The following is an 18,318-nucleotide window of genomic DNA, read 5'->3' on the forward strand; positions in this document are numbered from 1 at the left end:
CCCATACAGGGTCATTAAGAGTCAGACACAATTAAACAACTGAACTACAACAACCAAAATGCCTTAGTTTCCTCCATCTATAAAATGAAGAGAAATTGGACTAAATGATTTCTCAAGTCCCTTTATGATGTAAGATTCTGTAGCTTAACATAATTCATAATACATATCACTTATGTAATAATGTTAATAAAACTTAATAGATAAAACTGTCTAGTACTATTAAATATGGACACACAAAATTTCTTGAAAATTTCTAAAAAGAGAAAATCTCATCAATAGGCACCATTTACTCTGTGATGCTAATCTTACTGATTTTATCCAGAAACATATCAAGGGTTACTTCACTATTTCAAAGATACATAATTCCAGTGTTGGTATCATATCATGGGACATAGATCACAGCTCCTCTATAGTAGTCCTTGGGAATACACAGACAGAAACAAACTTGTATCCCTACATAAAAAGATTATGTTTTACTAGGGTCAGAGGAATGATATGTTCACAGAAAATAAAACACACACACACATACATGTGTGTGTGTGTGTATATATATATATATATATATATATATATATATATATATATATATACATGTGTGTGTTTATGTGTGTGTATGTGTGTGTGTGTACACAGAGACAAAGAGACAGACAAAGCAATATCCAATGGGAAGGAACTATTTACTGGAGAATCAGAGTAGGGGTCAGGTAGAAGGTGCTCCTTGAGCTAAGCTTTGAAGGAACCTAGAGATTCTGTGAGGTGAAAGTGAGGAAGGAATGCATTCCAGGCTATGGGAACAATTTACGCAGACAAAGACATAAGAGAATGGAATGGAAAATTGGAATGGAAATTTGTATGGAAAATTGCCTGCAGACCAGCTTGGCTTAAACATAATGTACATGAAAGGTATAGTGAATCACCCAGGAAAGACAAAATAGAGCTAGATGGTGAAGGACTTTTAAAGTCATGTGCATATGTGCACGTGTGTGCATGCATGCCTGTGTGTGTGTGTGTGTGTGTATGTGAGAGAGAGACAGACAGACAGACAGACAGACAGGCAGACAGAGAGGGATGGAGAGGGAGAGAGGTGTGAGAGAGCCAGACAAACACAGAGAGATAGAGAAGAGGGCTTAAAACAGAATCCTGGGATAAATCAATTCATGGCAGATGGAGTAGAATAAAGATGATGCTACTGTGCTGCAAATGAGACCAAAAAAAGTGGGACCTTGAGGAGGAAGAGTAGAAATGATAGGAACCTTAAGAGTAAGTGACCATTCCATCTTGGAGCACATGGTAGCAAAAGCTACACTTGATCTAACACACATCCTAGATTTTCGGAGAGAAATCTGGAGAGCAAATTCAAAGAAATGAGAGAAATAATAGGCCGGATTGGATACTCTAAAATTCTAGAGGAGAAATCAACCCCAAAGTTATAGGCAACATTCGAAACAGAGTTCTGTCAACACAAATACAAAAACTGCTGATAAGAAAGAAAACGGGATTGTATAATGAGACAAATACAGATGCACTGGGAACTAACTCACTGAGCAATCTAGAGGTATAAAAAAGGCACTGTGGAAGATGGAGTCAAGTTAAGATAACAGAGGATGAATACAGAAAAGTGGCACAATTCTGTAAGAACACTGTCAGAAACACTCAAGTTCAGAACGAACTGAGTCTAGCAATGAATACTAAGTCTAACAAGAAAAAAAGCACTTTTAGTTATGTCAATGGCAAAACAAAGAAAGAAGATAATTGCTGCTTGGAGCTGATGGGGCAACTTGCTCTTCCATCCCTCACCCATGATACTCTAATCCTATCTATTTCCATGCCTTTGCACTAGCCAGCCCCTGTGCCACAGATGCATTCCTTCCTCACCTCTACTTTTTTGAATCCCTAGTCTCCTTTCATGGCCAGGTCAAGTATTATTTCCTATAAGAGGCTCTTCCTGAGCAGCTCAGCTGCTGGACTCTACCCTCTCCCCCAAAGATAAAAAAAAAATCTTTCTGTATTTACTTTAAATATATACTTATAGGTGTACGTATTGTTTCCCCAATAAAATAGAAAGTCCTTGAGCCCAAGCACTACTTCTTTTTGACCTGTATATGCCCAGTGCCTAGCTCATTGCCTGACTGATAAATGCCGGTCTACTGATTATTAAAACCAAGGGAAAAAAACGTAACAGCTCATTTTATTTTGCTTCAATTTCTTCTATTCAGAAGTAATGATAGAATAATAATGTTTAACAGCTTAACCTGTTAAGTGGTTAATAAAATAATTAAGGATACGGTAAAAGAACACCTAGCTGTCCTCAATGCATTCACATAGGCCAGGGTATTGAAGAAATTATGGAATATGACAGCTGACAAATCTTTCATACTTTTTGGGAAACTGATTGTCCTTAGTATTGAATGTAGGTAAAATTGATAACAACCAGAACAGACTTGTTTAGATCTCATCTGGAGTTATCTGTCAGTGAATATCATCAAAGAGAAGCTGGAAGATCATTTGTCAGAATGTTGTAGCGAAGACTCTTATTCATTTATTACTGTTGAGAGCCCCGACTGTCCTCCTGATCACCCAGGCTTATAGCCTTCATGTCATCTTGACTCCCTACCAGCACTCACTCCCCATATCCAATCTGTTGTCAAATCTTATCATTTCTACCTTCACATCTTTTGTATGTTTCCCCTCCTCTTTACATATACAGCCACCACCCCATTACATGACATTATCACATCTCAAATGGCCTGTTGCAATATTCTTCTAATTGCTCTCTCTGTCTCAAGTCTTTCCCTATTCTAATCCCTCTTCTGCTCAGTTGAAGAAGTGATTTCTCTAAAGCACAGGTCTGATCACCTTACCCCCACAAACCTCTCAATAAACTACAGCTGTTCCCTATTAACTCCAAAAATAAAGTGTTCTGTTTGTCATTTAAATCCCTTGATAACCTGGCTCCTTCTTATATTTCCAGACTCTTTTACATTATACACCCTTCCACCCATTCTAGAATCCATTTATGCTGGCTGACTTGCTATACCTCCAACATGGTGTCTCACCTCAACTCTCCATAAATGCATTCTCATGCCTAGAATGCTCTTCCACCTCACCTCCACTTCTTAGCTGTCCTCACTTCCTTCAAGACTTGGATAAAAATCCTATTTTCTGTAGTAAACCTTCCATTCTCCCACTCCCCTTCTCCTCCAGGATTATTATCTATCTGCTCTGCATAGATCTTTTTATGCACATAATTATTTACATGTTATGTCCTCCAAATAGAATTATGAGGTCTTTAACAAGGGATTGTGTTTTCGCCTTTCATTGTATTCCCAGACTTAGCACGGTGCCTGGCTCCTACTAAGTGATTAATAAATACTTGTTGACTGACTTCTATTTCAGAGTTTTAGGCAGAACTTTAGAATGTGTATTGAACACACAATTTATGAGCACCTGATAACAGAAACAGTATTCAGCAAAAATTTGCTTAGTTTCATCCAGTACAAGTGATAACAGCCTACCTACTTCCTACTATTCAGCTATTAAACTATACCTTGAAGTTTCATGTTTTTCATCTTTAGAATTTCTGCCCTGGGACCCCATGTGGGCTACTCTTTAAGGCAGGTTCCAGACTTGCTTCAATTAACTTATTACTCCCCAAACACTTCTCTCACCAAATGCTTTGTTTGTCATGGTGGGTATGTATTCTTGCACCCTGCCCCCCCATTCTCCGCCCAGTTCTGAAACCATGATCAAATGAAGTTTGCCATTCTTCCTGGAATTGGTATGTCAAGGGCTTCTATGATCCCACTCACCAACCTTGTACTTTCAGGACCAAAGTGTATGTCCCTGGCCATTGCTTCCTTGTGTGTAGGGTTAGGAAACAATAGTATTATTAATTTTATTAATATGTGAGCTCTTTGAGGGAAAGGACTGTCTTTGCTTTTGCGTCTATATTTCTAGTGCTTAGCCTACTGCTTTGCACATATGGTCAATGTATGCTTTTTCATTCATTCAATACTTCATTCATTTCCTTTTTGGCTGCATTACTAAAGAGGTTGATCAGTGAAGTGCTATAGAAACAGTAAGCCAGCATTTCAGTAAGGCATTCATAAGATAGAAACTATGATGTTATTTCTGTGGACATGATGGAGACTTATGGACTAGAATAGATGGTAGTATGGTTAGATGCATTCAGATATGTTTGAATGATTCAACGCCAAAAATAGTGATTTATGCATTATAGTCAACTTGGAAGTTAGGAGAACCTCAGAGATCCAACCTTGGCCTTGTGTTCATTAAAAATTTTGTCAATGGTTTGAATAAATGCTACAGATTGCATAATATCAGATGTGTTGATAACACAAAGTGAAGGATAGCTCCCAATAGGGTAGAATGATGAGCCAAATCCAGTAAGGTAAAATTTAATAGAGATGTATGTCCTATGTTTGATTTAAAATTTTGACTGTACAAGTACACTATGGAACAATTCATGCAATAAAGATCTGAGGGCTTTAGGGGGATTGCAAGTTCAATGAGTCTACAGTGTGAGCCAGTAAATCTAACCTGATATTAGACTTCAGTGAGGGCATCATGGAATTTAGAACTTCAAGGGACCTTACAGCTCATCATGTAACCCATTACAACTCATTAATTTTGCAGTTATTGAAACAACCACAGATTAATATGTGATTTTTTTAAGGGAAAACAGGGAACAAGCAATAGAAGCATGACTAGATATCAGTTCTTTGGTCTCCAAATACCATGCCCTTTCCACTACACCAGTAACTAGGATAAAGGAAGTGATGGCTTCATTATAACAAATGTGTTCCGTTCTAGGGGTGGGGAGTGGAGGAGGCAATTGGGGTTAAGTGACTTGCACAGGGTCACACACATACAATCCTCATTGCCTGTCTTTTATAGCTTAAAATGACACTTCTCTCATTAAGTCAGTAAGAATTCTCCTTCTCAGACATTATAGTATTCTTTTGTGTTGTAGTTATCTATGTTTGAATCTTAGTTGGTCAACTCCCTGAAAAGAGGATAAAAACAAGGAATTCTCTAAATACCTCAGGGAATCTAGTGCTCTGCACACAGCAGGTACTTAATCAATGCTAGTTCTTTTCGTTCTTATCATCATCCTCTATTCTTTCTGATACAACATTATGTTCATGTAGATCCTTTAACTTCCCTAGCATAATATTTTTCTCCTATTTAAAAAAAAAAGATCAATCCTCCAAATTCCTCACAAAGGATATAAAGCATTTTAAAGGGGATAAAGCCTTACAATTCCTGGCACACGGTAGATACTTGATGATGTTTACTTAATTGTTGAATTGAGTTATTAGACCAGTCAGGGAGAATTAAATGGATTGTGCTCCCATTGGTGTTGGAAGCTCAGGTAAGGAATCTTCCCTTTACAAAAGTAGATTAGCAACCCTTCTGTAATCTACAGTTTTTGAAATTTGTCTCAGTCACAGAGCAGTTAAGTGATTTGCCCAAGGTCACATAATCCTTATGTTTGAGAAGTAGGACTTACCATAGGTATTCCTGACTCTAAGGCCAGCTCCTTTTTGCACTGTGACGCTGCCCCTCCTTTAAGCAGAATTATTATATTTAATAAAATGGTAATATGACAATTTATAATTAAAATAATTATTTATATAATTCACAATATATTATGCTTAATCATATATGATACATTTTTCATAAATGATATATTGATAGTATCAACTTTAGAATTACAAATTATACACAGTGACAAATTAAATGTTTATAAAAATGATAATATATGAATTTTATATTAGTCTTAATACAATTAATATTCCTCTCAGGAAGAGTAACAGGATGCTAAGGGTTCAGACTTCCTAGTGCCTTGATCATTATGTAGAATACACTTCAATATTTCACAGTGTGACCTTGGGAAAGTCACGTAACCTCTTTGATCTTAGATTTTTCATATGTAAAATAGGATGCTGTGGGAGAAAGGGGGTTGCATTTTTACTGCCTCTGAGGTCCCTTTTAGATCTACATCTATGTTCCTATGAACCTATGATTTCATTAACATGGGTACTCTCTGCAACAATGCAGATTGAAAGACCTCTATTCTGTAGAAGGCAGTTTCATGAGTTTGTATGGCCAAGATGAAGTTATCCCATGATGCCAACAACCTATTGAGAAGAATTATGGGAACATTCAAACCAAAAAGGCAAAAAACAAAGGCAATATGTTTACCTGAATTATTTCAAAATTACAGATGAAACATATTCTGGCCTGAAACTTCCAGATAGTTGCTTAGTCTGTTAACTTTGAAATTCTTCAGTGTAAAAGCAGAGTGATGGATTTATTGTGGCAGTAAATACTACAAGTCTTATTTGAAACCCTTTTTTTGTTGTTCACAGAATTATGGCGACCTTACCTATTTATACACATAGTGTAGTTCCTACCACTGGAATATCTGAGTGACTAAATCATTTTGACTATTATAAACACACAAATTAAAAATAAAGGGCATATGAAGAAAGATCCTGTCTGCATCCAAAGAAAGAACTGATAAACAGAAATATCTATAGAATAATACATACATGTGTATACCTATTTATCTCTACTGGTAGCCTTCTGGGGGGTGGGGGAAGAAAAATAAAGAAATTTACATGGTAACTTTGTTGTATATTTGGAGGGAATAGCAATTTGTACATGGTAGATCTGCGGTTTCATGTGCAATCATCTTTTTTATTGTACTGTAATGGAAATGCTTGTTTTGTTCCATGAATCTGAAATAAATTTAAAATAAATATTTGTACGTGCATCCCTCTACCAATGAAGTTTAAGGTAGTCTCTGCAAGTTTAATGCCTTAGAACTGCTTAAGGCAAATTGTTTATGTATACATACATTCATACACACACATACATGCATGCATATATACACAAACACACATATACATACATACATACATGCATACATACATATTCAGGCATCTCATTAGGCATATTGATGGCCTTGGAGTCAGGATGATTTAGTTTTAAATTCTGCCTCAGATACAGCTGTGTGACCCTGAGCCAGTCACTTAATCTGTCTCAGCCTTAATTTCCACATTCGTTAAATGATAACAGCACCTACCTCCCAAGATTATGTGAAGACCAAATAAGACAATATATGAAAAGCACTTTGTAAATGTTAATGTACCATGTAAATATTAGCTATTATTATATTATATATAAATTATGTAAAATTTGAGAAAATGCAAAGAATATGTGAAAAAAATGATAATTCTCACTACTACCTAGAACATACTCCTTGATCAAATATCTGCTTTCAGACAACATCTGAAAAAAAGACATGTTGTTGGACTGGGATTTAAAAGATGAGAACTACATTGATATCAATGCTTGTAACACATGAAATTATTAGAAAATATAGTTAATTAGCTGCCTATTGTACCTAGTTCATAGAATAATATTTTGCTTCCTGCATGTAACTATAACTATAATATATATATATATATATATATATATATATATATATATATATATATATATATATATATATATATATATATATATACACACACACACACACAGATATATATATATATATCTCCTGTATATAACAATATAACATTTAAGTGCCTACTATGTGTAAGGCATCATGCAGTCTAGGTACTGTGCTTTGGAGGCATGGAAACTGAGCTATAGTAGCTATTCATTTGTCTAAATGTAAACATTGTTCCATCTGTTGCCTATTATATCCTGTGGACAGAGAACATCTTCTGTGGCTTGTATGGTGCCCACAGCTCAGAATAACATTTGGCCAGTCAAAGAACTGCTGAGTTTCACCTTTCCCCACTGGATGAACACGACTGACCCTGACAGCAATGTGTTGCAAACAACCTTTATTACACAATTTTTTAATGCTGCATCTCCAGTGACAGAGCACCTTGGGGTAACGTACCTATTTTCAAAAATGCGTGTCCAGGAACATAGGTATCCCATGTGTTATCTCAACTGAAATATTTGAGCAGCTGTGTTCCACAGTGCTTTCTTTTAATTTCTGACAACAAAACAAAACATTTTTTACAAACATTTAGCCTGTCCCAGTGATAAGAACCTTTTTGCACAGATTTCCACCAGCTGGGTTGAAACAGCAGCTGTCCAGAACAATGGTAGAAATGTTTTGCTTGCTGGCCTAAAATCAAACAGATGTTTTGCTGTAGTAATGGAAACATATATTTCCATACTGATATGTGTTAATTATTGAGAAATGTTAATTATGGAGTCATACACCTGGATCTGGTGGCTGACAAAAAAAAAAGTTCCACTAAAATTTCGAAAGGAAGAATTTCTGCAACTTACAGACTTGGGTGGGGGGTAAACATGTATAATGATGAGTCTGGGAGTTTGTTATTTACTACAGACTTACATACACTAACGTAGAACATCTGAATTCTCATAGAATCCTGTTCAAATTTTCTTCTGCATTTAAATTTTATATTGCATTATATTTATATAGTGTGTGCATGTATATATGTGTGTGTACATATATACACACATATACATCTTTCTCCTCATCCTCAAAGACAAAAGTCCTAGAATACAGCAACTGTGTCTTATTGATTTATGTATCACTTCTAGCACCCAAGCATCTAATACTGTGCTTTTGTATATAGCAGGTATTTCAATTAAGCACTGATTGTGTGCAGAACATTGTACTAGGACTTGGATAATGATAATATTATTATTATAATAAATAAGAATAATTTTCAATTGTATAGATTTGCAAATTTCCATACAAAACTCTGAAGTAGGTAGTGTGACTCTTATTATCTCCACTTTACAAGTGAAAAAATTGAGTCTCTGAGAGGTTGAATCTGTGAAAAGTGAGAAGACTTGTTATTAGCCATCACAATATTCCAGGAAGGTGGTAAAAATATAGTGCTGGCAATGGGAATAAAGATGAGAAGATAGATATGTGAGATATTGTAGATACACAATCCCTAAAACTTGACAATTTATTAGACAGATGAGATAACAGTGTGAGAAGAATCCAAGATTTCCAAAAATGGGATGCTCGGTAAACAGTGGTGGCACTGACGGAAATAATGAATTTAGAAGGTTCTAGTGGCAAAATAATAATCTTGGCATTGCACATATTGAGTTGGAGGTGTTGGGACAGATAATAATAGTTATAATTATAATCGATAATTTACATAGCAATTTAAGGTTAGCAAAAATGCTTTACAAATATTTTCATTTTATTCTCAAAACAACCTGGGGAGGTAGGTGCAATTATTGCTCCCATTTTAAGGAAGAGGAAACTGAGGCTGGAGAGGTTAAGTCACTTGCCCAGTATTACCCAGATACTAAGTGTCTGAGATAGGCAGAGATATCCAGTAGGATAGCCGGTTACAGATTTCTGGAACAGAATAGAGGGAACAAAGCTCCAAACATAGATTTTGGAGTTATGTGTGTAGAGGAAATAGTCAATAAGCATATATGATGTACCAGGCATTGAGCTAAGCACTGGGGATACCAACAAAAAACAGGGTAAAAAAGGAAAAATACCGTCTACGCCATTAAGAAGCTCATATTCTAAAGCAGGAGACAACATGCAAAAAAAAAAAAAAACTAGGTTTACACAAGAAAAGTATTGTGTAAATGGAAGTTAATTACAATGTAAATGGAAGGTAATCTCAAAGGAAAAGCACTAGCAGTAGCCAGTGGCAGGCAGAAAAGCCATCATAGGAGGTGAAATTTAAGCTGAGTCTTAAAGGAAGCCAAGGAAGCTAGAAGGTACACATGAGGAACGGCAGCAGTCCAGGTATGAGGGACAACCAGTACAAAGGTTGAGGCAGAGTGTCATGTGTGAGGGACAAGTAGACTTGTAGAGCTAAAGTGTAAGAAGATTGTAAGGGCAGAAAAAAAGATAAGATTATGACGAACTTTAAATGCTAAAAAAGTAATAGAGAGTCACTGGAATTTATTAAATGGGAGGTAGTATAATCAACACTTTGCTTTAAGATTAAGAACATCACTTTGATAACTGAGTGAAAGATGGATTGGAGTAGGGAGAGTATTATGGAAGAAGGACCAATTAACAGGCTTTTGTAACAGTCTAGGTAAAAGGTGATAAGGGACTGAATTGGAATGAGTCTGACAAAAAAAAAAGAGTGCATAGAAAGGAGAAGGATACTGACAGAACCCTGCGGAACATACGTCTTAAACATCTGGGAACAAATATTTATTAAGCATTAAGATACCATGCTAGGACAGAAAAGAGGATGAAGATAGAGAAGTCATGTAAGGAAGCAGACAGAAAACTGGGAGATCTTGATATCCCCAAAGACAAAAAATAACTAATTCAAAAACAAAGTGAGATCAAGAGGTTCAAACAAAGCTCAAAGGTCCAGGAGGATGAAGCCTAAGAAAATGTCATTGGATGTGGTGAAGAGGTAACTAATTGGTGACTAGCTTCAGTCTAGTGATAGAAATGGAAGCAAGATGGAAGGAGGCTGAAGAAAGGATGGATGGTTGGGAAGTAGAGGCATCAGTTATAGTCAACTGTTCTAAAAAGTTTGTGAAGGGAAGAAGAGAGACAAGATGGTAGCTGGATGACAGAGAAATAAGTTAGTCAGTCAATAAACATTTATTAAACACCTGCAATGTGCCAGGCCCTATGCTAAGCACTGGGGTTATAAAAAAAAGGCAAAACATAGCATCTGCTCTCAAGAAGCCCAGAGGACACACACACACACAAACACACACACACACATACACACACACACACACAAAATATATATAGGTCTATGAAATTGGAAATAATGAATAGAGAGAAGGCTACTAGCAGCAGAAGGGGCATGTGAAATCTTTTTCAAAATTAAGAACTTAGCATGTTTCTAGGCATATGGGATAGAATCAGTAAAAGGAAAAGACTAAAAAAGGATGAGATAGGGGAGGATTGATTGTTGGAGCAATATCCTACAAGAACAAGGAGATGGGATTAAAGACACCCTAACAATAGTGACTCTTTTCTTGAGACAGGAAGTAAAGAAAAGCTACTTGAGCGATGTTGAGAAATTCTGAGGAAGGGAGTTGAGGGAGATGGTGAGATAGACTTAACTTTAAGAAAGCAAGAAACTCAATCATCTTCTAAAAACCATTTGTGTGTGTGTATTATTGAGGACTTTAGGGGAAAGTAAAATGTTTGGAACTATCACTTTGGGAAATGAGATAAAGAATCAATAGAATTAGAATTGGTACTTCATAAATTTGTGGGAGTGCTGAAAAAAAAAACAACAACTAAGAGTTGGAGATGGTCTAATTTGGGGCAATGTTAACAGCTGCTAAAAATAGCTCATAACAACCAGTTTTTCTATCCCAATTACTGCACAGCCTTTCTAAACTATCTCAATTCCATTTCTTTTCAGGAACATATGACAGACTACAGAAATTCTTCTTCAATAAGTATCTGTTAGAATTTACTGCTTAAGTATATACATGATTTTAAATTCTGGGCAAGTACAATCAATCATGAAGCAGTGCCACATCATTATTGATTCATAACTCCAACTTTAAGTATTTCATATGATTTTTCATATATCAGCAAAGGACCCATCTTGTCTGTAAACAAATATAGCCCACCACTCCAAGATTTGGGATTATATGGGCTTGGTTCATAATTAGATGTAGTTGGCCCTCCCTCCCCACAAAAATCAAATCAAATAAAAATTATTTTTTCTTGCTTGTGTTACTCTCTTCCTGAGCTGCTTCTGGATAACCTCAGAACATAGCTCACATATTCCTTATGCCTAGTTCTCTACAGAATCAAGTAAAAAGCGACTCAGCTCCTATATTTAAGACTTGCGGCAATAATGCCCTGGGTATATGACAATCTTTATTCTACTCCATAGAAAAATGAAAAAAAAAAAGCAAAACCAAAGGGCTCTTTACAGCTCCCCCTCCCCCCCCCCAATGAACAAGATTTCCCTTCCCTCTCCAATGAATTCCATCTTTCTCCCGGGGCCTATACACTTCTTCAGATTCATATCACCGACCACTTTTGGCTTGGACTCCCCTCAAAAGGTAAATAAACTTAAGGTTTCTAGAGAGGAAAATGCTTGACATTTCACTGAAAATCTCTCACCCCAGAGACTGAAATGGGCATTTAATATTATATTGTACCTTCAGGGTTCCAGTGACCCATTCAGTGACCCAGTTCCACCACCCTAGGGAAGTTAACCCACTCATTTTTGGGATTCATGCCAGGCAGAGTTTTCCTGGCTTTTGGTAAGTCAGACTTCAACCTACCCCTCTCTATATAGCTAGGTCTGGGTGAAGTTTCATCCCTTCCAAATATACAAGCATGGTACCAGGGCTTAGCTGGAATATTTTTGATTTGGTTTGGTTTTACTTTGGTTTTTTGTTCCTCCCATCATCTTGCCTTTCTCAAATTATGTCCCTTCAACACTTCCCCTCTCACTTTCTACTTCTGGATCAGGGAATGATAATCAAATTGAAATTACCACTGCTTCTAGAAAAGCTGCTACAATCTACTACCTGGTTTCTTCATTTGGGACAAAAGTTAATTTCCTTGGCCTCCAGTCCCTACACATGTCTACTTCAACTTTATTTCCCTTACCTTTCTGTCACCTAGCAAACTTCACTTTTTTTTGGTCAGAAGATCTTTCAATTTACAAATAGTAGTTAAAAACAATAGTTTCATATAAAATAAATGTCAGTCTCACACACACACACACACACACACACACACACAATCTTTCTTTGCCTTGAAGAACTTCATTCTATTTTTAACAAATTGCCCTGTTTATATTCCTTCCATCTTCTTGAAGTCCCAGAGACCCATCTCTTCTCTAAAGATATTTCATCCCTGGCCACTCTCTTTACTAGTGGATGTGCCTTCTCTCATGCCCCTGATGTACTATTATTTCCACTCCTCTCCCTCCCTATGCAGTCTTCAGCTAATATCTCCTTTTCTGTGAGACTCACTCACTCCCAATGCAGACCCTGGTAGCTGATATCTATTTGCACCCTAGTCACTCTTACTCCTCTCTCAAGAAGTTTAGCACCTGGCTCACATATTTCCTCTCTAGTTCAAACCCTGATCTTATATTTGGACATTTCAACTTACATTTTGATATCCCCTTGTTTTCTATTTCATCAGTCTCTTCAGTTCTGATTACCTGCATCTTTGCTTCATGTCAGTCATACACAAGCTATGGTTATATCCTAGACCTTGTAATCACCTACAAGTGGGCCACCTTCACAGTCCATAACTGTGTAATATCTCAGAACATAATCTTTTATTGTTCCAGCTTTCCTTTTGCCTTAACTTCCCCTAAAACTGTTAAAATCACTAGTTACACTCCTCCCTAATTTCCTAAACTATAACACCCCCCCCAACCCATTCCTGCTTTGTCCTTATTTTCCTCCTGTCAAAATATTGATGCTTTGATTAATCAGTTCAACTTTACAGTCACCAAGCCACAAACCCTTTGTCCCACTGTCTGATCACTGTTCATACCACTCCAAACCACGAACTTAGATTACTTCCTCCAGTCACTTTCTTTGCTCCTACATAGAAGACAGATTAGAACACGGAGAGACTCGAAGTAGCAGGAGTCCGGGTGAGAGGTGATAAGAGCCTGAACCAGCAGTGCTGCTTATCACTGCTTTATTTAGGCTGCCAGATGGAGTGGTAAAGAGTCCCTAAAGCCTTAAGTTTGAATCCTGCCTCAGATATTTATCAGTTATGTGACTGGATAAGTCACCTACATTCTGTCAGTTTCCTTATCTGTAAAACAGGGATAATAATAGTACCTAACACAAAGGGTCACTGCAAGTAAATAATGAAAATATATGTAAAGTGTTTTGCATATAAAGTACTATATAAATGTTAGCCATTTTTGTCTTTCCTAATTGACTCTTTATTTCCCTCTGTACATCCTCTGTTCCAAACCCTTTTTTCTCAAGCCATCTGCACCAGTGCTATAACACTCAAGAAGAAATGGTTCCCTGAAGGCTGTATGTTGACTTAGAAATCCAAAAATTAACATCATCTATGTGGCATTTTATATATATATATACATATATATATGTATATATATATATATTGTTGTATTATATATGTGCGTGTGTGTGTGTTTGTAAGTGTATATGTGCATATATGTATATGCATGTATGGATGCATATATACGTATATGTATATATGTTAAACATTTCCCAATTACATTTTAATCTGGTTCCTGTGGCCATCAGGAGTTTTCCTACTATTTATTTAGGCAGAGCGTCTGACACCTCTGATATTACACTACTACAGCCCTATGTTATCCAGGAGGACTTTGACTCATAATTTATTGAAAAGACTGAGAAAATCGCTGTCATACCGTTATTGATTTATATCTGCAGCTTGAGGTATTTAACTTATTTTCCATATATGAATGAAATGAACTCTTCTCCCCAGTTCTGTACTTCAAATAGCCTCAGCATCATGCCTCTTCTTCTCCTTCACCACAGTTTCAGAGGATGATGTGGATCCTGTAACTGCCGCCACCATCCCTCTACTGTTATCCTTGATACAATCTTTTCCTCTATTATCCAAGAGCTTACCCCTTCAATCATTCCCATTCTCTCCCTACTTTTCAAACTTTTGCTTCTTTCTTGCTGCCTTCAAAGATGGACAGATTTCTCCCATCCTTGAAAAACTTCACTTGACCCTATTATCCCCTCAAAATATCCTCAAATTCCTTTACTTGTCAAAAATTCTGTCTATACTATTTGTCTACATTTTCTTACCTTCTAGTCACCTGCCAACCTATTGAAATTGGGTTTCCAGTCCTACAAATCAATATAAACCTCTCTTTCAAAGACTCTAATGATTGATAGTGATAAATCTTACAGGGTATATTCTCAAATGACTCTCTTATCTATAGCCTCTCTCCTGAGCTCTAATCTATTGACAATTATGAACTGAAGTCCTGTAGGCATCTCAAACTCAATATGAAATAATTTTCTTTTCCCAAAACCCTTTTAATTCTTTTAAATGTCCCTATCACTGTTAAGGATACATTCATACTCTGAGTCATCAAGGTTTATAATCTCAGTGTCATCCTTGATTCCTTAGTCCCATTCACTCCATATATCCAAATCCATTCACCTACATCCTGCTCTGCATGTGAATATATCCTGGGGTTCTACCATGAGTCTTCTCTTTTCTCTATAAACTCTCTCTTCATGATTTTATCAGGTCCTTATATTCAACTATCATACCTATGCAGATCTCTAGTTCTGCATCTAAAACAGTGATCTATAATCCATCTCCAACTGTATCCATAGGTATCTCAAACTTAGAAGGTCCAAAACAGAACTCATTAGTCTTCTCCCTTAACTTACCCTTCCTCCCAACTTCCTTATTTCTTTCAGAGGTACTAACATTCTTCCAGTCATCTTGGTTTATAACCTAGGAATCTTCAACTTTATATTCTAATTTATCTCCCATCTACAATTAATGACTTCTTGATTCTATCTATTCAACATCTCTTTCCTCTCTCCTCTTTTCTTCACTCAAACTAAAAGAGGCTGTCACTATCCAAGAACTCCTTCCTCCTCTATTAAGTCAGTCAAAAAGCAATTATTCAGTGGTTGCTACATGCCAGAGACTGTGCTAAGAACTGGGAATAAAATGAAAGAAGAGGAAACATACAACAAAGCAAACAAAAATGATCCCGGCCTTTAAAGAGTTAAAATTCACATTTCAAATGAGGATGTATACGTGTGTGTGTGCGTGTGTGTGTGTGTGTGATATACATATACATAGGAGTAGATGGAAAGGTAAACTTAGAGGAGATGGCTCTAGCTGTGGGTAGCCTGAGGGTGGGTTTGCAGAAAAGCATCCTGTACAATGTATGATTTGAGCCGAGCTTTGAAGGAAGTCTGGGAAACCAAGAGATGGACATTAGCAGAGAGAGCATTCTAGTTATGGAGGACAGCTAGTATGCAGGTACAGAGAGGGGAAACTGGGTGTTGTGTGTGAGAAACAGCAGGTTGACCAGTATAACTAGACCTCAGAATACATGGAAGGGTATAAAGTATAAGGAAAAAAGAAAGAAAGATAAGAAGGGGCCTGGCAGTTTTTCAGAAATCTGGGGTTCAGGAACTCTCACACCTTGGAGCACCTGATTCTCCTCTCCAAGGCTGCCACATGGATGAAAACATGTACACATGAGTGCTCCTACCACTTTTACTTCAGGGTCAGGTCCAGACATTTGGAGTACAGGGGCTTTCTTCTTGGGCAGTGTGGGTGAAACAAATGTATTCATTCATTCTGTGTATGTGTGTGTGTGTGTGTGTATTTAGAATTAGAAATCAAAGGGATGCTCATCAATTGGGGAATGGCTGAACAAGCAGTGGTTTATGATTGTAATGTAATATTATTGTGCTGTAAAAATGACAAGCAGGATGATTTCAGAAAAACCTGGAATGACTTACATGAACTGATGCATAGTGAAATGAACAGAACCAGGAAAATGTTGTACACGGTAACAGTTTGATAAAGAACTATAAATGACTTAGCTATTCTCAGCAATACAATGATCCAAGATAATCCCAAAGGACTAATGATGAAGCACCTATCTGCCTCCAGAGAATGAACTGGTATTGACTGAATACAGACTGAAATATGCTATTTTTCACTTTATTTTTTTTCTTGTAATTGAGTCTTCTTGCACAAAGTGATTAATATGGCAATGTTTTACATAATTTACATAACTGCACATATATATCTGGTTGTTTACTCTCTCACGGAGAGGGGAAGGGGAAATCAGAAAGAGAGAGAGAATTTGGCACTCAAAACTTTAAATAAAAATATTAAAAAACTAAAAAAATTTAAAAGTTGTGCATCAAATGTACTTTTAGAATGCCATCATTTTTAGCAACAATTTTAGAACTTATCAAATGGTAGAATTAAGGACTTTAGATTTTACCTTGTCCAAACTACTCATTTTTTAGGTGAGGATTCTGAAGTTTACCAAGGTTAAGTGGCAGATACAAAGTCATATTGTTAATTAATATTCAGAGTGCACCAAACCAGGTCTCTTAACAAGAGTCTGAAGTTACTTATGTTTTTGTCAGAATACATAAAATGGCAAGGATAAGAATTATTTTTAAGAATATAGTTTTCATCAAAAAATAGAAATATTATATCATGGAAGCAGAATAGCTCAATAAGAGAAATAGAGCCCTTTTCTTTATCTAAAGGAGGTTTTAAAATGATTAAATAGTATAAACCATAAACTCAAAATTTCAATATATTTCTATGAAACACATTTCAGAAAAAACAAAAGAGAATAAAACATTCCACTACTCAGGAGGTTTTAACACTATAATTACAAATCTGTATATATATATATATATATATATGTGTGTGTGTGTGTGTGTGTGTGTGTGTGCGTGTGTGTGTGTATATTTATATATACATATGTGTATATTTCATATGTATTTGCATATATATAATATCTTATTTATTTAATTATAAATACATGAGAATAAAGCATATATATTCAGTTATTACATAATTGAATTCAGTTATTACATAAGAAACACAACAGGTTATGAATTCTAACCTTCTGAGGTTATTATAAACACATTTAGCTGTGTCCCTTAAATCACATCCCTTGATATTTCTGTTAGAGGGAGATTGTTTTAAATAGGGGCTACAGAGCTACTTATGTGACTCCTGTGCTCTCTCTTCTCTGAATTTCCCATAGCACTTTTGAACCTTTCTCTTATATTTATTACAGCTGCTTAATTCATTCTCTTTATCATCATACATATCTCTTTTCTCAACTCATCATCAGTAAGACAGCAATTTCCTTGAGATCAAAATCTATATTTTTCATCTTTTTCTTCTTGGCACCTACTGCAACAACTTGCTCTTATATGTTTTTTACAAATACTTGGAATTGAATTTCGTTTGGATGGTCCATTAACATTAATTTGTATTGCATTTTTAATTTTCTCAATTTTTATAAATTTGGCATATAAGAATAATATTCTGCTAAGTCCTTTTAGAGGTTGACATTATTAATAAGAGGGAAAAACAAAGAGCCTCAAGGATTATGCTTAAGGTATTATAAAACCACAACTTCTAAAAGTACAGTTTTGTCATGAGAAAATTTCTGTAACTCTGAGAAATGTCTTCCATATTCAGATGGCAAAAAAGATGAAAAGGATTAGAGACTAGATAATGTCTATGGAAGTTTGACTCGGACAGTAGGTCATTCCATGACAGTATAATTTTGAACAATCCTAGTT

The 18,318-nt window shown here is 36.1% G+C and overlaps 1 protein-coding gene across 1 annotated transcript in view; it reads right to left on the reverse strand.

The window, feature by feature from the left end:
• The window catches only part of CDH7 (cadherin 7), a 221,855-nt gene that overhangs the window by 73,601 nt on the left and 129,936 nt on the right, over positions 1 to 18,318 (reverse strand). The gene's annotated exons all lie outside the window — the stretch shown is intronic.

Source organism: Trichosurus vulpecula, chromosome 1, assembly GCF_011100635.1.
Source record: "Trichosurus vulpecula isolate mTriVul1 chromosome 1, mTriVul1.pri, whole genome shotgun sequence".
Lineage (NCBI taxonomy): Eukaryota > Metazoa > Chordata > Mammalia > Diprotodontia > Phalangeridae > Trichosurus > Trichosurus vulpecula.